The 16,599-nt window shown below is 42.0% G+C and overlaps 1 non-coding gene across 1 annotated transcript; it reads left to right on the top strand.

Moving 5' to 3' along the window:
- The first annotated feature begins 800 nt into the window (after positions 1–800).
- TRNAA-AGC (transfer RNA alanine (anticodon AGC)) lies at positions 801–873 on the top strand. The gene has a single exon. It is a non-coding gene; the product is annotated as a tRNA-Ala (tRNA).
- Positions 874–16,599: the final 15,726 nt, after the last annotated feature.

Genomic DNA, 16,599 nt, shown 5'->3' with positions numbered 1-16,599 from the left:
GACGTGGACCCTATTCTAGTTAGGGGGCCAGCCGGCCGGACAAAGCGAGCTGCTAGACGCCCTAGCTAGCTAGCCACCTACCGTTCGGCTTATTCAGAAATCGACTGGTTCGACTTATTTTTTTAGTTGGAACAGTATTTTTCTCTCACAACAATTCAGCCAGAACAGTGTTTTCCAGCCAAGTTTCAGCAAGCCAAACAGCCTGCTTTGATCTTCCCCCCATCAGCTGGCTCTCGTGCGAGCGGTCCTTCTTCGATCGAGCTCCTCCATGGTACTATTACTATTATAGATAGATGGGGATTCGATGGGTACGTTTCGGCGCATCCATCGGCCTGTTCGCTGGTTGGTTTCTGGGCTGGTTTGGGCTGGTTTTATGTGAGAGGAAAACACTGTTGGTTGACTGGTTTGGGCTGGTTGAAACCAACAAGCGAACAGGGTGCATGATCCGTCCGCGTCGATCTCCTCTGGTCTGGGCCTGCACCTGCACCTGCACCTGCATGCAGGGGGGGCGATCCAGACTCGTGTTGTCGTGCGTCGAATTCGATCCGATCCGTCGCCTGGGTGTGTTCGGTGTGCCCATGTCTTGGTTGGAAAGAGACGCTAGCTGATGCGGACGTGAGGCTTCCATCGAACAGTGCCCCCATCGATCTGTCCAGTGCCAGCGTGCATGCAAACGCCAAGGGTGAGGCAAGGCAAGGCAAGGCACCCCACCGGCCACCAATTAATATATGCCCGGTAGCATTGGGAAGGGGAATAAATAAAACATATTTATAGTAGTAGAAGAAACCTCAGAACAAAATGGGGATGTAGCTCAGATGGTAGAGCGCTCGCTTAGCATGCGAGAGGTACGGGGATCGATACCCTGCATCTCCAGATTTTTCCATTTTGATTTTTTTGAGTTTCTTCCTTTTTCCATTTTGATTCTTCCCCGCACGTGACCTTCTTCCTGGTTTTTCCATTTTGGTCGATACTTTTTTTCCCCTGCACGACGTGAACTTTTCCATTTTGATTTTTTTTTTGTGTTTTTTCCCTGCAAGACGTGACCTTCTTTCTGGTTTTACCATTTTGGTCGTCGATACCTTTTTTTCCCCTGCATGACGTGTGTTTTTTTTTGAAAAAAAAGGTATATACTTTGCACTATTTTCCCCCCTCCAATTCCGAGGTCACCATTCTCTATTTCTTTTATTGTTGTTGCCGAGGAATTCTAGACTAATCTCTCATCATATGAATAAAAGCTAATTTGTTTGTTTTGAAAGCTCATGGAGTCATGGCCCTCCTCCGTTTAGCTAATAAATCAAATCTACCATCTGCTAGCTTATTTTTATGTCTCCATGTTCTGTATTCCTTATTCTACGCTATTTTGAAGCGGAAATGGTCGGTCTACACATATATATATATATATATATATATGTTGCTATGATTTGCTATTGAAGTTATGAAATGAACACAACTAAGTTGACATTGTTCTTTATAAATCTTGTTAGATTTGAAATGATATCAGCCCCATTTGCTTCGCTGAAAAAACAAGCCGAAACACTGTTCCGGTTGATTTGTTGTCAGAGAAAAATACTATTCCAACTAAAAAATAAGCTAAAAAGTACGGATTACAGTACATGTGAACCGGCCCATCGACTCGTCCAAAAGTGAGGTTCACGCTTCCTTCAGAAAGGATGGAGTAGTTCGGGCGGACGATGCAGTAGACGCTGCTGAATTGATTGGTTACAGCGATGCATCGTGCCGCTGATCGGACCACCCGTGTGTACAGACACAGGCGCACATGCATGCCGCCCCTCCGATCCCTCACCAACGTCCGGCAGGTTACGGTACTGGCCGTGGACACGTGCGTGCACCAGCGACAGCCAACAGTGGCGGCACTGCTGACCCCATGCCGCGATCTCACTCACCAATCGAGCGGCACTGACGGCCCCATAACCGGCTTCGCTCGGCGAACGAATTGAAGGAAGGATCCCTTCATCATCAATTCGCCGCCTTATCCTGCCTGCACGCACGGGCTCGCGAGCGCCGAGCGGCCGGGGGCATTTGCATTCCATGCAAGAAGTAGTGTCGTTCGTCCCCTGTGTCCGCGAGCTGTGAACAATGCAAACGAAGTTCCCGTGGCGTCGTGTCGGTAGGGTATATACTTCACCGTTACGCTATAGTAGCTAGTAACTGATGCCAGTGCAAATTGTAATGCAATGCATGAGAGCAGTATACTTACTGAAGGAAAGAAGGAAAAAGAAAAAAAAAACTATGAGCCGTTCAAGAATAATGCAATGTTTCCCCGGCCCGACATGTGAGGTGGGTATCTTAGGCCTTGTTTAGATGCCATCCAAATTCTAATTTTTTTCACTCTCTCTATCACATTAATTTTTAGCTGATTGCATGGAGTATTAAATGTAGGTAAAAAAATAACTAATTATACAGTTTAGTTGGAAATCACGAGATGAATCTTTTGAGCTTAGTTGGTCTACGATTGGACAATATTTACCAAATAAGACGAAAGTGGTACTATTCATCGGGTTCACTTTTTTAGCAAAGTGAACGAGGCCTTATTAGCGATCCGTCCGGGTCCGGCCGAGCTCACTTTGACGGTGGCCCGCATGGGCATGGCATCTCATCTGAGAAGCCGAGCTGTCGATTGAATTCGCAACAGTAGGAGTGAGTACCAGTCGGCGAGTCGCCGCCACCAGACATTTCATTTAGGCACAAGGAATGTGCACTCACTCCACTCGCAGCTAAGCTACTAGTAGTGCTTAACATTAGCTTGCTAGCTGTAATGGCCACCTCTGAGCTAGTAGCATGTCCTTCGATTTCCCCTTTTGGTGCGGCCAATACACGCTTGCGAGCACGACATACTGCTAGACTGACAGATGCGACTTTTAAGTTCAGAAACCGTTCCAAGTTCGTTTTCAGTTTTTGCCCCCATCCCATTGGACCGTAGCCGTAGGAGCAGAGAACGGAAAACGACGGCCGGCATCGGCATGCACGCAATACTGCAGCAAGCAAAGCAAGCCCTTGTTTAGTTGGGTGAATTTGGATTTTGGGGCTACTGTAACACGTTCGTTTTTATTTGACAAATAGTGTTCAAACATGGACTAATTAGGCTCAAAACGTTCGTCTCGTAATTTCCCACCAAACTGTGCAATTAGTTTTTCTTTTCGTCTACATTTAATGCTCCATGCACGGGCCGCAAACATTCGATGTGACAGATGCTGTAGCAACTTTTTGAAAGCTGAGCACCAACTAAACACGCGCCAAGATCCGGAGGGGCTCTCTGTCGCCTAGGGACAGCTGTTGTTGCTTCAGTAATCAGGATAAAGCTCGGGACCCGCTGCTCTCTCTCTCTCTCACAACCAGCCAAGCCAACTCGGCATTATTGAAATGCAAGGCCACGTTTAGGTGGCCGAACTTGGTGCCGCCGAATACACCGTAGCGCACTGTAGCATACTATAGCATTTTATTTGTATTTGGTAATAATTGTCCGATCATTGACTAATTAGGCTCAAAACGTTCGTCTCGAAAAGTAGAATTAAACTGTGTAATTAGTTTTTAATTTCATATATATTTAGTAATTTATGTATGTACTGCAAGTTTAATGTTACGGAGAATCTTCTTTTTTATAGTGCTAAATGCATGTAGTACTGACGGTTGCGCTCCTGTCTGGATGCGCATGTCCTAATGCCTAGGAGTACTCGTACTACTATCTGAGCAGCATCACTTTTTGAATCTCTGTCCGCGGTCTGGGAGGACCGGAGTCGACGAGCCTCCGCCTTTTGGACTCGTCATATCATCATCTAAGTGATTGCTAAGTTTTTTCACTTTTTCTCTATCACATTAAATTTTTGAACACATGTATGAAGTATTAAATATAGATAAAAAATAATTAATTACACAGTTTGATTGTAAATTACGAGACAAATCTTTTGAGCCTAATTAGGTCATGATTGAACAATAATTGTCAAATACAAACGAAAGTGCTACAGTGCCAAATATTGATTTCTAACCCCAATCTAAACAAGGCCTAAACTGAAAAGTAGACTTGAGATGGGCCAATTCTTGATGGGGGCCAATGATGGTAACCTGAAGCAGTTAACTTGCAGCGAAGAAGGGATGTTTTTTTTTTCGTTTTCTTTTTGTTGAAATTCTTGTCACGCAGGCACCGCAGCCCGGGCAGCAATGGTTAAAAGTCTCCTAAACAGAAGGGGACAATCTGCTCACTTGAAATGTACGTAGAAATCAGTGGCAAATGCATTTCCATGGTCGAATTTTTGGCATTTGGACACCCCACGTACTTCTGAAATAAAGTTCAGAGCAAAACTCAAATTCAGGTCATGTCCCATGCAGACGCAAGAGATCGAGGACGTTCAGCTAGTTATTAAAAGGAGAAATGTCACCTCGTCATCATGCATGTAGTCTACACTGAAACAATTGTTAAACTGCTGACTCTTCAGACAGAAATGTTTGGGTGCATCAGCAGATCGCAGCAGTATGTGGCCAAGCATGTTTTTGAAGATCTGAAACATCTATCACTAGAGTTACTATACGTTTTTACGGTAGCACTAAGTCATTGACGGTACAAAACCGGTGCTCTGGTGTCTGTGCTCTGTAGTACTCTGTACTCTGCACCACGGTTGCTCGAAATTTCGAAAACATGAGCACAAATTTAGAGGACATCGGGACTTCCTATCCTATAGAGTATAGATGACCTCTTATAACATTTTTAGGGAACTTTCTCGTTCGATTGAACGGTATAAGGAGACGGGGACAAAATTTTGGAAAAAGGATCTTGTATAATTCGAAACTCAGACCAAGAGATCTTGTAACTTATCAATGGGGGCCCATGCTGGCAACCCGAGCCTGCAAAAGCCCATGTAAATTATCATACAGGGCAACGAGCGAAGGCCATCAATATTTTGTATTATTTTCTAAAAAAAACAATATGTTGTACTAGCTTTTTTCTACGAGAACATCAATGTTAAGTCTTTTCATTAGCTTAAGTTTCCATTGCCGAAACCTAGTATACACACACTCGTATACACATATACATTCACCTCTATGGCTCTATGAGTTGGATAGGCAAATCTCTTAGGCCCTCTTTAGTTTCCAAGAATTGAGAGAAATTGAAAAGTAATCTAACAATAAAATGAGGAGCACTTTCTAAATATTGATTTCAATTCATGTGATCCAAAACGGGTCCTAGCATACAGGGCATTGAGGGAAGGCCATCAATATTTTGTAACTTTTTTTACGAAAACAGATGGCCATCAACATTAAGTTTTTTCATTAGCTAAAGCTTTTCTCCCCCTAAAACCTAGTGCATACACACATGCTCAGACATGTCACTGTCACTAAAAGATAGTACTACCTCCGTCCACAAAAGAATGCAATTATCATATTTCGAGGAGTCAAACAGTTTAAATTTTAACTAAAATTATATGAAAAAGCACTAATACTCATGAGACAAAATAAGCACCATTAGATTAGTTATAGAATATATTTTCATAATAAATTTATTTAGAGACATAAATATTAATATTATTTACTATAAACTTGGTCAAACTTAAGCTAGTTTAACCGGCACAGTTCCTATAATTACATTCTTTTGTGGACGGAGGGAATACCGTTAAATCCTAAAAGAAATCTAAAAAAATACGAGCACCCATATTACCTAACCAACTGAACTATGCTCAAACCACTTCATTAGCTCAAGCTGATCAAGGTACTAGGTACCTTGAGTAACACGATGTTCAGTTACTCAAGTTTCCTGCATGTATACTTACTCACCGAGAAGACCCAAGTCCCTACTAAATTGTTCACTCTATTTATTTAGAATGGAAAGAATGTAATTTTGGTCTCAACCAAATCAAACTTTTTAAGTTTTTTTAATAAATATGTAGAAATTATTATCAACGTTTATGTCTCCAAATATGTTTATTATAGAAATATATTTCATAATTAATCTACTACTTCGGTATCATAAATGTTAGTAACTTTTTAAAATTTACTCAAATTTAAATTTATTTGACGTCTCAAAAGTGAGAATTATATTATTTTTTGGGATGGGGGTGTAAATCATTTTGATTTTGTCATAAGTTAAATATCTAAATTTAACCCTGTTTCTAGAAAAAAATATATTAACAACATACTTTATGATGAATTTAATGAAACTAATTTAATTGTAGATGTTTGTAGATTTTCTATGATCTTAATAAAAGTTGAAAAGTTTGACTTCAAACTAAACTAAAAAGACTTACATTTTTTTCGCGATCATGCCTAGACACGTTTTTCATTAAACAGGAAAGAATTTTGTTATAGCAACCAGTAACAACGGTAATCCAAGGTTACCGAGGTGCCTGATAGAAACTAAGCTCACACGTGATTGTAATTACGCAAAACAAATTATGTGACGTAAGTATGAGATGTATCAGAGAAGCGCCATGAGCGAGCTCAGATGCTTATATCCTGCCAAACACCAAGCGTCAATCTCCTCCTGGATCAGGACTCCTAACTGCGCTGCTGATGTTGCGACTCCATTGAAGGTCCTCGCGTTCCTTTCCTTCCAAAGCAGCCAACCAGTGAGGAAGAACAAGGAGTCGAAGCCTCGTCGAATAGGTTTAGGGACCATCTTCCTGTTGTGCAGCCACCATTCCATTGCCACTTCTTCTCGTAAAAAAAAAGACTTTGGAACGGAGAGAATGTATCTTCACTCATGATCATACCACATCAGCTACATAATTCTACTCCGGCACCGCAATCTCGGCAGCTAATGAGAAAAGTTTCCCTTGCAAAAAGTATATAAATCATAAAAACGCCATCGACATCAAGCTCCGATACTCAAGCAGTGCAGTGTCTAGCGTCTGAAACGGCTTTCGTTTACACAAATAAAAAACAACATGACTTCGCAGCTTGGCCAGAGAGAACTGTCAATTCGTCCCTCAGAAATAATACTCCTCGTTTTCAAGCGTCAGATTGAAGATTTTCAGGAAGAGAGGCAGGCCTGCCCCATTGCTGCTAAACAAATGTTTCAGGTCGATCATGTTGCTGTTGATTAATTGGTTGCCCATTCAATCACGTCGTCCAATCTGGCAATTTGCATGGCAAGGTCACCAACTAACTCCTCAGTTTATTGCCCTGCCGAGGCCTTAAATATCTAGCTTCTGGATGATTTAAGAAATATATATATGTACGCCGGCTTCATCATATGTTCGTTTTTGGCTTCATGTTTGGAGAAGATATTTTGGTAGTTGGTAGGGCTACTGGGAAAGCATCAGTGATATTTCACTGTTGTCGTCTCTGCTGTGCTGTGTTTAGTCTCAGATAAGTACAAACGTTTTACCCGTATTTAATTGAGCGACAGAGCTCCTATCTTTTATTTAAAAAAAGAAGAAGAAGATAAGTACAAACATGCGTTCAAATATACTACGCCAAATTCATGTCTCTAGACGGACAAGCGAGAATAATTCATCCAGCACCGTGCACGAATGGAAGCTGTCAGACCGGACTGATTTCGTTCCGGAATGAAACCATATATACTGTTCATGAGCCAATAATAATACTAGCATCCAAATGTCGAAGGAAAAACAAAAACAGTCGGTAGCAACTAGCAACAAGGCATCCCAGAACAACAGACTCAGCTCCTTAGTTATTGCATTCTTGTACTGAATTCTGGTCCACATACTTTGCATATATGATATATAAAAAAAGGACGTACCTAGTGCAGAGAGTAGACCTGTACAATGCGAGGAGACGTAACTCAAACCCGGGACCTTCCGATCACAGACGGTAAAACTCTACCGCTTGCACCAGACCCGCCCTTCATATATGATATATCACATCTCTATATTTGTGCTATCACCCAACAGGTAGCCTAAAAAAACAATACAACAGCTATATTAATAACCCTACCCAATCTACATGCTAATATATATTACAGTACTAAAAACCTCTTCCTGCATATACCACTCTGCACACAACACAACACTCCCCCCCCCCCCCCCCCAAACCACACCCACCCACCCACCCCCACAACCAAAAAAAAAAAAGATCAGGAACTCTACTTCCTACATTGCCCCTACAGAATAAGCATTCTAAACCTCTACTTCCTTCTTTCTGGATATGTTGTTTCTAGTGAACAAGAAGTTGTTAAGAAACAGCCAAAGGAAAATAATGTACCAACATGGAAATTTAAATTTCGGTAAGAAAGAACTTATAAATATATTGGATATACATTTCATATACCGGAAAATGCAAACATATATTCAGACTTTTACTGGATAATAAACATCATATTGGTATCGACAATTGACTCGGTCACTCAGAATGAGTTTTCTTGCTTGACCTGTATCCACGGGAATAACAATTTGAAATTGTTGATATCTAGTCAAGGACCAAAGACACGGCAGGCAAAGACCAAGCAGTTGCGATTTTTTTAACATTTTTTTTGTAAACTAATTATAAATCCAACACTGTTTTTTTCTTCAAAACTAACACTTTTGGCCGCGCCTATTTTCCTGTCGCGGTGAAACACCTGTGCCGCGCCATGCATGGTGGCGCGGCGAGGGGGATGACGTGGCGACGACCGGGACGCTGACCGGTGACGTGGCAGTTTCTGCCGCGCCACCGATCTTGCCGCGCCATCCCTAACGGCGCGGCAGTCACAGGTAAATATCGTCCGCGAGCCGCCCTCCCTCTGTCTGCCTGCCCGCCGCCGCGCCCGCCCGCCCGCCCGCCGCTCCTGCCGCCCGCCGGCAGCGCTCGCCCGCCACGCCGGCCGCGCTCGCCCGCCACGCCGGCCGCGCCCGCACGCGCCCACCACGCTGGTTGCGCCACGAACGCCGGCGCGCCACGGCCGCCGGCTGCCCGCTGCGCCCGCCGCGCCCGCACGTCGGCGCGCCACCCCCTCCGGCCGCCTGTCGTGCCCTCCTGCCACGCACATAGGTATTTGTAAAATTCAGCTAGCTTTTGTAAAATTCATATAGGTATTTGTTAGGGATATCAACAGTCTCGTGTGCAATGAATTCTGCGTGTATGTTTCGTTAAATTTCTTTTGTAAAATATATTCATCACCTTTCGTTTTAGAGTTGGCAAAGAAGCTTCTAGTATATATATTATTATCGTAAGGCTATGATTATCTTTCTATATTATCTGTATCTATTTTTTATTTTAAAGTTAGCAAAGAAGCTTTTAGCATACTCAGCGGCACGAAACCATGGTTTTGTTTTCCTAAATTGTCCATAGATACATTCACCCGCCCATAGATACATTCATCCGTTTTCGTATAGCAGTTAGTAACGGAACCTCTAGCACAAGAGGAAAGAAAGGAAAGCTATATAACAAATGCAGTTATGGCATCTCCCCAATTATAGATTGTGTAAATTATATACTGTAAATCAACAGTGCAATAAAAAAGAAAGGAAAGCTATATAGCAAATGCAGTTATGACATCTTCTAGTTGTCTTGTGTCTGAACAACTATACATAGAAGTTGCTTATTTTTTCAGTGAAGTTGTTTAATATGTCTGTTAATGTTACTTTGAATATATACATGTGCTTTCATATTGTGTTCGTATTGCATAACAAGTAGTTCAAAATTTGCAGTGCTATATAATATTAATTTAAATATTGTTAATTTGAATACTCTAACCCTTTATTTATCAATTTGTAATAGGATGGCCCCTCCCACGCAACATCAGTTGTACCACCTTCTTGAGATGGAGTATGATGACCCGCACCGGGCACACTTCTTGACTGACACCAACGCAGATGTGCCCTTGCCTCCTTTGAGGCCCCGCACGCACACCAGGGCACACCAGTGGGATGAGCATTACGCGCCATACATACGGCGTGCCGGCTTTCTTGAGCTTGTCCGTGTTGTCAACTACGGTCTTCCGCATGAGTTGGTGATTGTTCGTGGCCGTCTCCAGTAATTGTGAGGGGAGTTGTACCTTCCCCGGCGGAGTGCCAAAAGGTAACTCTAGTAAATTGCCCGTGTCATTGAGTTACCTCACTTATGGGTTGGTTCTTGCGGTGTTCAATCGTATGGACGAGGTTTGTGCACCACCTATTAGTCGCCGAACCACCAAGTGTTGGTCGACACAACGGAGACGTAGCGTGTTGCAAGCATGTGAACCTCAGGAGAAAATCGGTTGTCTCTTGTCATTTATATTCTCCCGGTGATTGGCATAATCTTTATCTTGTGATTAGTTCATTCCTCTACACGGTAGTATAATCATCATACTCACTCACTTACATTCTTGCAAACTAGTTATAGCAAGCTCTTTAGTGTAATTAGAATTGAGAGCTTGTATTGTTGTTCTAGTTCATCTAGCTAGTAGGATTGCAAGTGGTGTGTCAAGTGATCATTGCTACTAGAATTGTTGGATAGGTGGCTTACAACCCTTGTAGAGCTAGAGCAAGTTTGCATTTCGCCATTTGTCATACTAATCAAATTGCTCTAGTTGATTTATAGAATTTAAATAGGCTATTCACCCCCCTCTAGCCATATTAAGACCTTTCAAGTGGTATCAGAGCCATGGTCACCGTTTGATTGAAGGCTTAACAACCTCGGTGTTAAATTATGGCTCAAGTTATGTTCAACCATGTGGGGGGCAAACCACCGTTCTTTGATGGCACATGCTATGATTATTAGAAGAGAAAGATGAGGATGTATCTTAGTTCAATCAATGATCAAGTATGGGAAGTGACCGAGAATGATTATGCTATCATCGATCCCGATGATCCCACCAACCAAGATAAGATCAACAAGCAATGCAATACAATGGCTCTCAACACGATATACAATGCCATTGATTCCAAGGTGTTTGAGCAAATTAAAGATTGTGAAAGAGCAAATGAGGTGTGAAAGAGATTGGAGGAAACATATGAGGGCACACCAGTGGTGAAGAGTGCCAAGTTGTATATCCTCAAGGATAAATTGACTAGCTTCAAGATGAAGGAAGATGAGAGCATTCCAAAGATGTTCCATCGTTTGCAAGTGATTATCAATGATTTGAAGGCATTGGGAGAGAAGATCAAGGATGATGATGTCTCTCATCGATTTTTGATGTGCTTACCTCCAAGATCTGAGATGTTGAGATTGCTTATCATAAGAGGAGGATTGAAGGAGATTACCCCTAACCAAGTACTAGATGATGTCATGACCCAAGAGACATACCGTGTGGAAAGAGAGGGGGATGACAAGGATGACAAGAAGGAAGAAGAAGAAAAGAAGAAGAAGAGTATAGCATTCAAGGCTAGCTCATCATCATCCAAGAACAAGGGCAAGTGCAAGAAAGAATCAAGTGATGATGATGATCTTAGTGATATTGATGTTGAAGCTATGGCCCTCTTTGTACGCAAGATGGGGAAATTCATGAAGAAGAAGGGCTATGGTGCAAGAAAAAGAAGAGATCACACTAAGAGCAAAGAGTATGTGAGAAGATGCTACAATTGCAAGAGCCCCGATCACGTTATAGCAAATTATCCCTACAATAGTGATAATGATGAGGATAAGAAGAAGAAGCTCAAAAAGGACAAGAAAGAAAAGAAGGAGAAGAGAATGACATTCCAAAAGAAGAAGAAAGGCGAAGGCTACACTTGGGATAGTGATGGTTCCTCGGACGGTGATAGCTCTAGTGATGATAACAAGAAATCCATCAAGAGAGCACTAGCAAGCATCGCCATCAACAAGAAGCTCTCCATCTTCGACACTCCATCGACATGCCTCATGGCAAAGCCTACCAAGGTAAAATATGATGAGAGTGATGATGATGATGAATGTGAAAGTAATTCTTGTAGGAATGATAATGATGATGATGAGAAGTACACCAAGGAGGAGCTCTTGGACATGTATGAGCAAGTGCACGCTTGCAATGAGATGAAGAGAAAGGAGTGCAAAGAATTGCACAAGAAAGTAAAATTTCTTGAGCAATCCTTTGATGAGCTCAATGCTACTCATGAGAGGCTAATGGAAGCCCATGAGAAGCTTGGCAAAGCTCACTCTAAGCTTGAAAAGGCTCACTCCTCTCTTATTGAGCAAGTCAAAGTAGAGGAAGCCAAGAAGGAGCAAGTGATCATATCATGTGATGTGGGACTAACATGTGATCTTATTGATGAATCTATTTTTGTTGCTCCCACTAACCCCTATTGTAGCACTACTACTTCTACTTCACCTTTGAGTGATGGTCTCACTTGTGATGTCACACTAATGGTAGAAAATGAGTCTCTCAAGAAGGAGGTGAATGAGCTCACTCGTGCCTTAGGCAATGCCTATGGTGGAGATGCCCGCTTGCTAAAGTGCTTAGGTAGCCAAAGGTTCTCTCTCAACAAAGAGTGATTAGGCTATACCCCCAAGAAAGACAAGGCGGCCTTTATCACTCCCAAAGCTAGCTTTGCGAAGAGTAATGGTCAGTTTTGCAATAGATGCAAGCAAGTTGAGCATATAGAGCAAAATTGCAAGACTAACAAGAACAAACTACCTAATGTATCCTCAATCAAATTTAATTCATGTTACATGCTTTATAAGGGTGCTAATGGTGTGAATGCTAAGTTCATTGGTACACCAATTGTGGGCCCAAAGAAGAAGGTCATTTGGGTACCAAAAACCATGGTAACTAACCTTCAAGGACCCAAGCAAGTTTAGGTACCTAAAAAGAATTGATCTTCTTTTGTAGGTCAATTATAAAGCCAGAGGAAAGCATTAGGTGCTTGATAGTTGGTGCACACAACACATGACCAATGATCCAAGAATGTTCAATTCAATCAATAAAAACAAGAGCAATGGGATTGATAGTATCACATTTGGTGACAATGGCAAAGGCAAGGTCAAAGGGTTTGGTAAGATTGCAATATCCAATGACTTGAGCATTTTTAATGTGCTACTAGTAGAGAGCTTGAACTTCAACCTATTATCGGTAGCTCAATTGTGTGATCTTGGTTTTAAGTGCATATTTGGTATAGATGATGTAGAAATTATAAGTGTAGATGGTTCTAACTTGATATTCAAATGATTTAGATATGAGAATCTATACTTGGTTGATTTCAATGCTAGAGAAGCTCAATTGACAACATGCTTGATCACTAAATCTAGCATGGGTTGGTTATGGCATAGAAGGCTTGGTTATTTTGGAATGAAACAATTAAACAAGTTAATCAAGCATGACTTAGTTAGAGGCTTGAAAGATGTCACTTTTGAGAAAGATAAGCTATGTAGTGCATGTCAAGCCGGAAAGCAAGTTGGTAACACACATCCTAAGAAGAGTATGATGAGCACATCTAAGGCATTTGAGTTAATGCATATGGACTTGTTTGGACCAACCACATACACTAGCATTGGAAGAAAAAAAATATGGATTTGTGATTGTGGATGATTTCACTAGATATACATAGGTCTTCTTTCTTGTTGACAAGAGTGATACGTTTGCTACATTTAAATCATTTGTTAAGGGCATTCACAATGAGTTTGAAATAACTATCAAGAAAGTTAGAAGTGACAATGGTAGTAAATTCAAGAACACTAGAATTGATGAGTTGTGTGATGAATTTGGAATTAGACATCAATTCTTGGCCAAGTATACCCCTCAATCAAATGGGCTAGTTGAAAGAAAGAATAGAACCTTAATTGATATGTCAAGATTAATGTTGAGTGAGTACAATATGAGTCATTCATTTTAGGCCAAAGCAATCAACACGGCTTGCTACTATAGCAACCGACTCTATTATCACCCCATGATGGAGAAGACACCTTATGAGCTATTGAATGGAAGAAAGCCAAACATTGTATACTTTCGGGTATTTGGTTATAAATGCTATATATTGAAGAAAGGCACAAGATTGAGCAAGTTTGAAAAGAAATGTGATGAAGGTTTCTTACTTGGTTACTCCACTACTAGCAAGGCTTATAGAGTTTGGAATTTGGCTAGTGGTACTCTTGAGGAGGTTCATGATATGGAGTTTGATAAAACAAATAGTTCCCAAGAGAAAGATGAGAATCTAGATGATGTGAAAGGCACTCAATTGGTTAAGGCAATAAGAAACATGGACATTGGTGAGTTAAAGCCTAGAGTGGTGATTGATGTTGAAGATGACAATAATTAAGTGCTCTCTAACTCAAATGTGCAAGCTAGCGGTTCTCATGATCAAGTTCAAGCAAGAACTAGTGATGACAAAGTGCAAGATCAACAACAAGTGGCTAGTTCATCATCTCAACTAAGTGATCAATCAAATGCAAGCAATCAAGTTCAAGTGCTTCAACCAACCAATGTTGCAAGAGATCATCCATTGGACACTATCATTGGTGATATTTCAAGAGGTGTACAAACTAGATCAAGGTTGGCTTCATTTTGTGAGCACTTCTCATTTGTGTTATCCATTGAACCTAAGAAGATAGATGAAGCTTTGAGGGATGTTGATTGGGTCAATGCTATGCATGAAGAGCTAAACAACTTCACAAGAAACCAAGTATGGGATTTAGTTGAGAGGCCTAAGGATCATAATATAATTGGAACCAAGTGGGTCTTTCGGAACAAGCAAGATCAAGATGGGATAGTAATAAGGAACAAAGCAAGATTAGTGGCTCAAGGTTACACTCAAGTTGAAGGTCTTGACTTTGGAGAAACATATGCCCCGGTTGCAAGATTGGAAGAAATTATGATCTTATTAGCCTATGCTTGTGCCCACAACATCAAGTTGTACCAAATGGATGTGAAGAGTGCATTTCTCAATGGGTACATCAATGAGCTTGTGTATGTTGAGCAACCTCCTAGTTTTGAAGATGAAAAGAAACCCAACCATGTTGAAAGGATCAAGATGCCCAAGAGGGGGGTGAATTGGGCTAATTCGAAATTCTCTTGCAATAAACAAATCCTACGGATAGCCCAATTAACCCCTTGTGCCTAGAAAAGTGTTTCTATTAAACTAATACACAAAGAACTCGCAACCTATGTTCCAAACTTACTCTAGCAAGCAATTCTATGGATGTAAAACAAGTATTGAATTGCTCAAAGTAAATATTCAAGGTAAGTGCTCAAAATAAATAGAGAGAGAAAGGAACGCGGCGATGTTTTGCCGAGGTATCGGAGAGTCGCCACTCCCCACTAGTCCTCGTTGGAGCACCTGCGCAAGGGTGTAGCTCCCCCTTGATCTGCGCAAGGATCAAGTGCTCTCTATGGGTTGATTCTTCGACACTCCGTCGCGGCGAATCACCCAAAGCCGCTCACAACTTGAGTTGGGTCACCCACAAGCTCCGCCGGGTGAACACCAAACTCCCAATCACCACCAAGCCGTCTAGGTGATGGCGATCACCAAGAGTAACAAGCACGAACTCTCACTTGACCACGCGAAGCCTAATGAGAAGATGGATACACACTTTGCTACTCTTGATTTGCTAGTGAGGCTACTCTCTTGGATTCTCAAATCACAAACACCTCACTAGGACCTTGCTCTTCTTGGCACTCACAAACGTGTTTCTCAGCTGTTGGAATGAGCAAAAGTTGCTCCACTCACGAGTGGAGCTTCTATTTATAAGGCAGCCTGAAAAACGAACCGTTATGAGCTTCTGCGGGATGACCGGACGCTCCGATCGTTTTGACCAGACGCTCCGGTCAGTTCAACCCACGAACAGTTTTCAAGTGATGACCGGACGCTATCAGGGTCCGGTCAGTACCGACCGGACGCGTCCGGTCGCTCTTGGATGCTTACTGTAAACGACTAGACGCTGGATACTCAGGGTCCGGTCACCACTGACCGGACGCGTCCGGTCACTCTTTCCCAAGTCTAGACCCTTACTAGAGTCGACCGGACGCTAGCCCTCAGCGTCTGGTCACATGACCTTCCAGCGTTCGGTCACACCAGACTTGTTCTTCATGGTCAAATGAACTGACCGGACCCTACGGCCAGTGTCCGGTCGCACCAGAGCCAGTGTCCGGTCAGTGTTTGACCCTCCATTCACTTCCAACTTTCGAACATATGTGAATGAAGTTTGCTCCAAAGGATCTTAGGCATTCATAGGAGCTACCTAGAGCTAGTTTTAACAAGTGTGCACCACACCTAACTCACTAGACTCAACTAGGTCAAGCTACCCGTTCATACCCCCCTTAATAGTACGGCCAAAGGAAAAACAAAGTCCTAAACTACTCTAAGTGTCTCTCAAACTCCAATCGACACTTAGAACTAGTTATCCTTAACCTTATCGTCCATCCTTTAAACACCGAAATGATTTCCATCGTAGGGGCATGACAACCTCGATTGCCCAATCGATCTCCATTACCATGACCTAACTTAATTGCCTCTGCAAAACACACGTTAGTCATAGTAATCTTGTATTGACATTAATCACCGAAATCCAACTAGGGGCCTAGATGCTTTCAATCTCCCCCTTTTTGGTGATTGATGACAATACCACCTCGAGTATGTTATGGAGTGAGGTTTTTAGACGGGCTTGATTCATATAAGCTTTTGTCAATAAGAACACAAGAGTTAGGCAAGCTTATATGATCCAAGCCATCACAATGTACTCAAAGGATATGAATAACGCATGAGTACAAGTAACAAAGCTCATTTGCTTCGAAGTGTAAACACGGAAGCAAAAGCAAATGAGCATTAC

The sequence above is a fragment of the Miscanthus floridulus genome, chromosome 1 (genome assembly GCF_019320115.1).
Source record: "Miscanthus floridulus cultivar M001 chromosome 1, ASM1932011v1, whole genome shotgun sequence".
NCBI classification, from domain to species: Eukaryota; Viridiplantae; Streptophyta; class Magnoliopsida; order Poales; family Poaceae; genus Miscanthus; species Miscanthus floridulus.
This window is presented reverse-complemented; position numbering and strand designations above follow the sequence as displayed.